The 9792-nt window shown below is 32.5% G+C and overlaps 1 pseudogene; it reads left to right on the top strand.

The window, feature by feature from the left end:
• The first annotated feature begins 246 nt into the window (after nucleotides 1–246).
• Nucleotides 247–1212, top strand: LOC148956813 (uridine phosphorylase 1 pseudogene; annotated as a pseudogene).
• The last annotated feature ends 8580 nt before the right edge of the window (nucleotides 1213–9792 follow it).

Genomic DNA, 9792 nt, shown 5'->3' with positions numbered 1-9792 from the left:
ATCTTTTGTGCTATATTTCTGTAGAAAATAAATCAAATTTGTATTTTATTTTAGATTTCAGTTCAGAAGCGCTAAGGTTATTATGTAAACTGCAAAAATATTTATGCTGTCCGAGCAATAATTTTTAATTTTTATTTCAAACTACAAAAATTTCTGAAAATTCTAAAATTAGTTTTGTTTTTTGTTAGGTTCCTGCTACTTGATACGTGACTTTAACTTGTCATATCTTAATAAGAATTTTATAAGATGACTTCACGGAATAATTCTTGTACTAACAAGTGTAAATCAAAGTTTGATGGAGAGACAGTCGCAAGGAAGAAGGAGTTGATTCACGTGAAAAACCCTCACCTTGAGGAGATGCCATGTGATACATTATACCACATTCATTTAGATACTGAGTATCAGGATCTACAAGCATTATTTGGTGATGTTAAGTTTGTATGCATGGGGGGTACACCAGTTCGTATGAAAGAGTTTGCGCATTTCATCATGAAGGAGATAGGATATACTCTGCCGGCCGGTACTACTCTTCGAGATATTTCAAAGGAAGGGCATAGATACTCAATGTTTAAGGTTGGACCTGTACTTTCAGTGAGCCATGGAATGGGTGTCCCATCTATAGGTATTTTGCTTCATGAGATGATTAAGCTTATGTATCATGCACAAGTAAAGGATCCAGTTTTCTTCCGGATAGGAACCTGTGGAGGAATTGGCATTGACGGTGGAAACATTGTGATAACTAGTGAAGCTTTGAACGGATATGGTGAGGCTAATTTTGACCTTCCTGTACTTGGCAAAAAAATGAGTCGCCCAGCAAAACTTGACTCCAACTTAGCGACGGACTTAAAGAGTCTTACATGACCTGAAGATCCATGGAGTACAACCATAAGAAAGACGATGTGCGCTGATAACTTTTACCAAGGACAAGGGAGACTAGATGGTGCTTTCTGTGAATATAGAGCGGCTGATAAGACTGCATGTTTGACCAAGTTTAATAAGAATGGAGTTAGAAATATTGAAATGGAGTCAGTTATTTTTGGTGCACTAACTCACCATGCTGGTATTCGAGCGGCCATCGTTTGTGTAACCTTGCTTAACAGATTAAATGGTGATCAAATAAATTCTACAAAAGAACAACGAGATGAATGGCAAGCCAGACCTCAAAAATTAGTATCGAGGTATATTAAAAGTCAAATTAATTCATCTTCGTAGATAAGGTAAACTTTTATTGTTTTTTTTTTTCGAAAACCAAGGCTGAATGCTGAGAGGGAAAAATGTTTGATTATTGTGCCTTTTAGGGGTGTGTAGCCTTTGTTGTACGGGAATACTTCTAAGACATCATGTTGAGATACTCGAACCTCTTCTAAAAAATCCGTTCCTGCTAGTTTAGGGATGGTAACTATAATCTAAATTAGTCTTAATAACAAAATATTTAGTTATATATGCAAATGTACTTATTGTGTCTATTCACAACCATCTATAGGGTTTTCAGGTAATTTTTCGGTTACCGTGGGCCATGTTAATTTTTTTCTAGATTGCACCTATCGTTACAACCACGATTTACATGTATCGGTGTTTAGTTCTTTAAAAAAACCTTTAAAGTATACCATCATCTGGTATAAGAAAATGCAGTTTCTTTGTAAAAAAAGGTAAACGTAGGATTCAATTCCTACCATGGCCATTTTTTACATATTTGTCAATTTAAAGTCTAAACCACAATTTTATTAATGACTACACTATATGAGATCTTCATAACTAACACCATTTATGATGAATTATGTCGATCCTTTATGTACATTGAAATATTCAAACTATTGCTCGGATACCATGGATATTTTTGCAGTTTACACAAGCTGCAAAGAACGCACAGGCTGATCTTTGTAAACTGAGAAAAATTTTACGAATGTTTTACCGGGATTACGAAAAATATTCAAAATTAAAGATTAAAATTATCTCTGAAAGAATAGATTTTGTTGAAAAGTCAGCTAGAGATGCTTTCGCAAAACTTCATAGTAATATCCAAAAGAAATGTTGCATGTTTAGTGAAAAGCTTCCAAGGTATGGACCGGCAACTGTGGAACAGTTTACAGATGTGATGGGAAATCTTATACATCACTTTGAATATATGGAGGCATAATTGTCCTTTACTTAGTTTCAGCTTAAATTCGATGATCGAGCCTTTATGTACTACATCCAACGACTATGACGTCATTGATCAATATTGTATATACAAAATTAAGTTTTTCGTGAAAAATAATTAATAAAAAAAATTAAGTGCAAAAGGCGCTAGATCTAGAGATTTCCTTTAAAATGAGCCATTGAACAACTCTCTACGATGTTCCAGTGCCAAGCTATCTCTGGAAACAAAAGAAAGAAAAAAATATCCCGTTTGTGCAGAATAACGTGGTTAAAGTCAATTTTCTTGATTTTCAAGCCAATATATTTTCTTTGTTATTCAAGCCAAAGGGTGGTAAGTTTCCTTTATAAGGGTTTCGGACAAGGTGGTTCTAATGGTGTACTTTTTGTTTTGATCTGACTATTTTTCTAGGAGTTAGGGGTTTTTATATTTCTTAACATTGGACGTGATCGTCTCTTACTAGGTTGCTAGCTACCGCTGCAACCCGGAAACATTTACTAATAACCCTAACAGGCTCGTTTTTGCCATAATTGAAAATTATGGAAAAGCAGAAAACATTGCTTTTCCTTCGCTGTTGATAGGTATGCTTGTATATATATTTTTATTGCTGCTACATAAACTGCAATTGCTCCTTCCAAAATTAATATACGAATTTTCTAAGAAGTACGCCTCCGTATATTCACTGTGTTGTCGAACATTTTCCATTGCATCTATAAACTGTTCCGCAGTTGCCAATCCATACCTTGGAAGCTTTTCGTTAAACTGACAACATTTCTTTTGGATATTGCTATGAAGCTTTGCCAAAGCATTTCTAGCCGACTTTTCAACAGCATCCGCTCTTTCAAAGAGAATTTTAATCTGTAATTTTGAATACTTTTCGTGATCCCGATAAAACATGCGTAAAACGTTTCTCAATTTACAAAGATCAGCCTGCATTTTTGCCATCTTCTTGTATTTCTGAATGTAATTTTTCCCTTTGTCCTTATGCGTTCTTCGGTACAACCTCGCAGAGAATTTAAATTTTTCATTATAGCTTTTTTCACCCCAGTATCTACCCATTATTCTGGTAGCAACTTTTTTCTTATGTTTGTTTCGGTAATCTATATCGTTATCATACCGTTCCTTACTCTTTTGTTTGGCTGTCTCAATTTTCCCTTCTCGATACCCCTGATCCGTAAGATACCTCTGTTTTGCTCTGTCATATTTCATTTTCTTAAATCCTGGATCACAAGACATCTTAGTAGCAATCCTTACGCGTGCTCGAGCTTTGTTGCGTTTGGTGGCATTTTTATCTCTTTTAAATAAACTTTTCTGATATTTCAGGATGTTAGCTTTTTTTTTGTGTAGTAAAGTTTTTTATTAGTAGAAATTTGGATAGCTCTATTTTGATATTGTTTTTGGTTATTCTTTCTTTTTTTCCTTTCAAGTGAGACCATATTTTTTCAAAGTTTAAAATTATTAAGTTCACAATACCCCGTGTTGAGTATCTAAAACCTAGCATAAAAAAACTAATTTTTAAATTTTCAGGTATTTATCTTGTTTGAATTACAAAATTAGTATTATTGGTTAGACACCATAAGTATTTTTGCAGTTTACATAATAAGTTTAGCGATTCTGGACTGAAAACTAAAATAATTGCAATTATAAGACAATAATATGGAGATACCTACTTTACGGGTTACAAACCAAAAAAAGTTTGGTTCCAGAATACACTAACAACTTTGAACTGAGATTAAAAAAATTTTTCTTCCAGGAGACAAAAAGTAAAACTAATTATAAAATTTTCATATATTTTTGTTGTTTAAATTAAGAACTTACTATTACTGATTAGGCATCATAAATATTTTTGCAGTTTACATAATAATTTTAGCGATCAAGCCAAAAAAAGAAAATTTTGGTTCCAGGAGTTTCGGTTACTATTGAGACAAGTAGCTCTTATTACTATAGAGTTCATTACCATGAACTGTTTGATTGCTTAAAAATTCAAATATCTTTGAAAAGACTGCAGTATGAAAATACATCAAAAATGCAATTTTTTTGACAAAATTGATTCTACTTTAAAAAGTACTTTATTTTTAATTACAAAAGGCACTAGATGTTGCAATTGCCTTTAAAATGAGCTATTATACAGCTCTCTATGATTTTCCAGTGCCCAGCTAGCTGAGGTTGCAGCGGTAGCTAGCAACCTAGTAAGAGACGATCACCTCCAATGTTAAGAAATATAAAACCCCCCAACTCCTAAAAAAAGAGTCAGATCAAAACAAAAAGTACACCATTAAAACCGCTTTGTCCGAATCCTCTATAAAGGAAACTTACCGCCCTTTGGCTTGAATAACAAAGAAAATATATTGGCTTGAAAATCAAGAAAATAGACTTTTACCACGTTATTCTCCACAAACGGGATATTTTTTTCTTTCCGCTTGATTTTTCTCCTCAGCTAGCTGGGCACTGGAAAATCATAGAGAGCTGTATAATAGCTCATTTTAAAGGAAATTGCAACATCTAGTCACTTTTGTAATTAAAAATAAAACACTTTTTAAAGTAGAATCAATTTTGTCAAAAAAATTGCATTTTTGATGTATTTTCATACTGCAGTCTTTTCAAAGATATTTGAATTTTGAAGCAATAAAACAGTTCATGGTAATGAACTCTATAGTAATAGTAGCTACTTGTCTCAATAGTATCCGAAACTCCTGGAACCAAAATTTTCTTTTTTGGCTTAATCGCTAAAATTATTATGTAAACTGCAAAAATATTTATGATGCCTAATCAGTAATAGTAATTTTTTAATTTAAACAACAAAAATACATGAAAATTCTAAAATATAATAAAAAACGACCTCTTGCCTATACTAAATTTTATACGCCAATTAATTATAGTATAGGTTAGTAATTCAACAGATATTATATTAAGGAACGAACTGTATTTAGCGATTCTGGACTGAAAACTAAAATAATTGCAATTACAAGACAATAATATGGAGATACGTACTTTACGGGTTACAAACCAAAAAAGGTTTGGTTCCAGGATACAATAATAACTTTGAACTGAGATGAAAAAAAATTTTCTTCCAGGAGACAAAAAGTAAAACTAATTATAAAATTTTCATGTATTTTTGTTGTTTAAATTAAGAACTTACTATTACTGATTAGGCATCATAAATATTTTTGCAGTTTACATAATAATTTTAGCGATTTAGCCAAAAAAGAAAATTTTGGTTCCAGGAGTTTCAGTTACTATTGAGACAAGTAGCTATTATTACTATAGAGTTCATTACCATGAACTGTTTGATTGCTTAAAAATTCAAAAATCTTTGAAAAGACTGCAGTATGAAAATACATCAAAAATACAATTTTTTGACAAAATTGATTCTACTTTAAAAAGTATTTTATTTTTAATTAAAAAAGGCACTAGATGTTGCAATTGCCTTTAAAATGAGCTATTATACAGCTCTCTATGATTTTCCAGTGCCCAGCTAGCTGAGGTTGCAGCGGTAGCTAGCAACCTAGTAAGAGACGATCACCTCCAATGTTAAGAAATATAAAACCCCCCAACTCCTAAAAAAAGAGTCAGATCGAAAGAAAAAGTACACCATTAGAACCGCTTTGTCCGAATCCTCTATAAAGGAAACTTACCGCCCTTTGGCTTGAATAACAAAGAAAATATATTGGCTTGAAAATCAAGAAAATAGACTTTTACCACGTTATTCTCCACAAACAGGATATTTTCTTCTTTCCGCTTGATTTTTCTCCTCAGCTAGCTGGGCACTGGAAAATCATAGAGAGCTGTATAATAGCTTATTTTAAAGGAAATTGTAACATCTAGTCACTTTTGTAATTAAAAATAAAATACTTTTTAAAGTAGAATCAATTTTGTCAAAAAAATTGCATTTTTGATGTATTTTCATACTGCAGTCTTTTCAAAGATATTTTAATTTTGAAACAATAAAAAAGTTCATGGTAATGAACTCTATAGTAATAATAGCTACTTGTCTCAATAGTAACCGAAACTCCTGGAACCAAAATTTTCTTTTTTGGCTTAATCGCTAAAATTATTATGTAAACTGCAAAAATATTTATGATGCCTAATCAGTAATAGTAATTTTTTAATTTAAACAACAAAAATACATAAAAATTCTAAAATTATAATAAAGAACGACCTCTTGCCTATACTAAATTTTATACGCCAATTAATTATAGTATAGGTTAGTAATTCAACAGATATTATATTAAAGAACGAACTGTATACTATAGTAATATTTCTAGGATCGATACTGTATACGATCCGGGTTGCAGCGGTAGCTAGCAACCTAGTAAGAGACGATCACGTCCAATGTTAAGAAATATAAAAACCCATAGTTCTTAAAAAAGAGTCAGATCAAAACAAAAAGTACACCATTAGAACCGCCTTGTCCGAAACTTCTGCATAGTAAAATTTCTGTCCCTTGGCTTGAACAGCAAGGGAAATATATTGGCTTGAAAATCAAGAAAAGTGGCAGCTACTACAACATTCTGCCTAAACGGGATATTTTTTTCTTTTTTTTTCTTTTTTTTTTCTTTTTTTGTATCCAGAGATAGTTTGGCACTGGAACATCGTAGAGGGTTGTTCAATAGCTCATTTTAAAGGAAATTAATTGGGTTAAAAATATATAGTAACTAAAATAAATTATTTCTAAAAGAGAATAAATTTTTCCACCAAAAACTGCATTTTGATGTCTTTTCACACTGCAGTCTTTCAAACATAATCGTATACCAGCGGTAAGAATTGAACCCACGCCTCTGAAGAGACTGGTGGCTAACACCAGTGCCTTGGACCACTCGGCCAGGCTGCCTCTCATAAATTTATAATAAAGATCGAACTCTTCCCTATACTAACTTGCATACGCAACTTCACTATAGTTAAGATTACAGTATTTATATTATGCATCATTATAAATTATAAAAGGTTCAAATGTTCGAAGATTATAGAGTTAAAAATTTTCCCACCCCGGGAATCGAACCCGAGCCTGTTAAGTGAAAGTTAACTATCCTAGCCACTAGACTATATTGAACCATAAAGAAGTATGATTTAAGAGCCATATACGTATTATTATTTCACTATACCAATTATAATAAGGCCAAAACAAAATCGTCGACTTGCAACCTTACTTTTGACACATTAGTTAAATCTTCATCAGGCTTAAAAAATGTTTTGCTAGTTTTACATGAAAGAACGAACCTTAGTCCATATCCGGGTTGCAGCGGTAGCTAGCAACCTAGTTACAATAAAGAACGACACCTTGCCCATGTTAACTTAAACATAAATAGGGATTATGTAATTTTCAATAGTATCATGGCTGTAGAGATGGCTGAAACCTAGTTACAATAAAAAACGATCATTGGAATAACAAAAATTGCATACCTTTGGAATTAGCTGACTACTTGATTATTTGAGACTCGTCTCTTACTATTTAAAAGAAGAAAAAGCCGTAGGCTTTTTCCTGTGTGTAATCAGTTGATTATCATAGGCAGCGCGCTAGCACTGCCTGAGTAAAGAACGATGTGGGCACAATGTGTTTTTTTCCGGGTTGCAGCGATAGCTAGCAACCTAGTAAGAGACGATCACGTCCAATTTAAGAAATATAAAAAACCCTAACTCCTAAAAAAGGAGTCAGATCAAAACAAAAAGTACACCATTAGAACCGCCTTGTCCGAAACCCCTGTATAGGAAACTTTCCGTCCTTTGGCTTGAACAGCAAGGGAAATATATTGGCTTGAAAATCAAGAAAATTGACTTTAACCACGTTATTCTCCCCAAACGGGATATTTTTTTCTCTTTTCTTTTTTTTTCTTTTCCACAGTTATAATAAAGATCGATCTCTTCCCTATACTAACTTGCATAGGCAACTTCACTATAGTGAAGATTATAGTTATAATAAAGAACGACCTTTTGCCTATACTAAATTTTATAGGCCACTTAACTATAGTATAGGTAATATATAGTATATAGTAACAAAAGTACATCATTAGAACTACCTTGTCTGAAACCCTACTAGATCAATAATGAATGTCATTACATTAAAAGGCCATCATTGGAATAATTACAGTAAAGAATGATCTCTCTCCCATAGTAACTGATATGTTACATTAAAAAAAGATCATTGGAATAAAAAGTTATTGCATGCATTGGACTTAGTTAGCTACTTGATCGTTTGAGGTTCGTCTCTTACTATTTCAGAGAAGAAAAAGCCGTAGGCTTTTTCCTGTTTGTAATATTTTCCTGTTTGTTATCAGGGTTACAGCGGTATCCGGGTTACAGCGGTAGCTAGCAACCTAGTAAGAGACGATCACGTCCAATGTTAAGAAATAAAAATACCCATAGCTCCTAGAAAAGGATTCAGATCAAAACAAAAAGTACACCATTAGAACCGCCTTGTCCGAAAACCCTGTATAGAAAACTTTCTGTCATTTGGTTTGAACAGCAAGGGAAATATATTGGCTTGAAAATCAAGAAAAGTGGCAGCTACTACAACATTCTGCCTAAACGGCATATTTTTTTTCTTTTTTTCTTTTTTCTTCTTTTCCACAGATAGCTTGACACTGGAACATCGTAGAGAGTTGTTCAATGGCTCATTTTAAATGAAATTAATTGGGTTAAAACTCTTTTGTAACTAAAATAAATTATTTATAAAAGAGAATAAATTTTTTCACTAAAAACTGCATTTTTGATGTCTTTTCATACTGTTATAGTAAAGATCAAATCCGGGTTGCAGCGGTAGCTAGCAACCTAGTAAGAGACGATCACGTCCAATACTAAGAAATATAAAAACCCCTAACTCCTATAAAAAGAGTCAGATCAAAACAAAAAGTACACCATTAGAACCGCCTTGTCCGAAACCCCTGTATAGTTAACTTTCTGTCCCTTGGCTTGAACAGCAAGGGAAATATATTGGCTTGAAAATCAAGAAAAGTGGCAGCTACTACAACATTCTGCCTAAACGGGATATTTTTTTTCTTTTTATAATAAAGAACGAATATTTTACCGATTACCTACTAATAACCAAATATGACGTAATAGGTGACAAGACGTAATATCTAAAACCTATTGTGTACTAATAACCGTATATGACTTAATGAGCGACGTGACGTAAAAATTGAAAAAATTAATTTTTATTTTATTTTCGTTTTTAGTTCAGAATCGCTAAAGTTATAAACTGCAAAAATATTTATGGTGTCTGAACAATAGTTTTCATCTTTTAATTTAGACTAGAAAAATACCTGAAAATTTAAAAATTAGTTTAATTTTTTGTTAGGTTCTTGATACTTGATACGTGACATTAACATTCAACTAATGGTTACATAATGGTTTCAATCAAGCAATCTACACGCAAGTTAAAAAAAAACAGTACTACCAAAAAAACAGAGATAGCATCTTGAAAAGAGAAAAGCAAAGGTATTCAACCGACCATTCACAGTAAAGAACAAACTTCCAGCCCATTGTAACCAAAATAAGACTATACTTTCATGTCAAAGATTGCTCAATGATGTCAATGTTTGTAATCAATTAGAAAGAGTTCTACCTTTAAAATGAGGTACGTAGTTACATTAAAGGACGATCATTTGAATAACAAGCCATTGCATACATTAGACTTTGTTTACGTTAAAGAACAAACTTCC

This window comes from Artemia sp. Qi Xiang Cuo, chromosome 1, assembly GCF_049724085.1.
Source record: "Artemia sp. Qi Xiang Cuo chromosome 1, ASM4972408v1, whole genome shotgun sequence".
Taxonomy (NCBI): domain Eukaryota; kingdom Metazoa; phylum Arthropoda; class Branchiopoda; order Anostraca; family Artemiidae; genus Artemia; species Artemia sp. Qi Xiang Cuo.
This window is presented reverse-complemented; position numbering and strand designations above follow the sequence as displayed.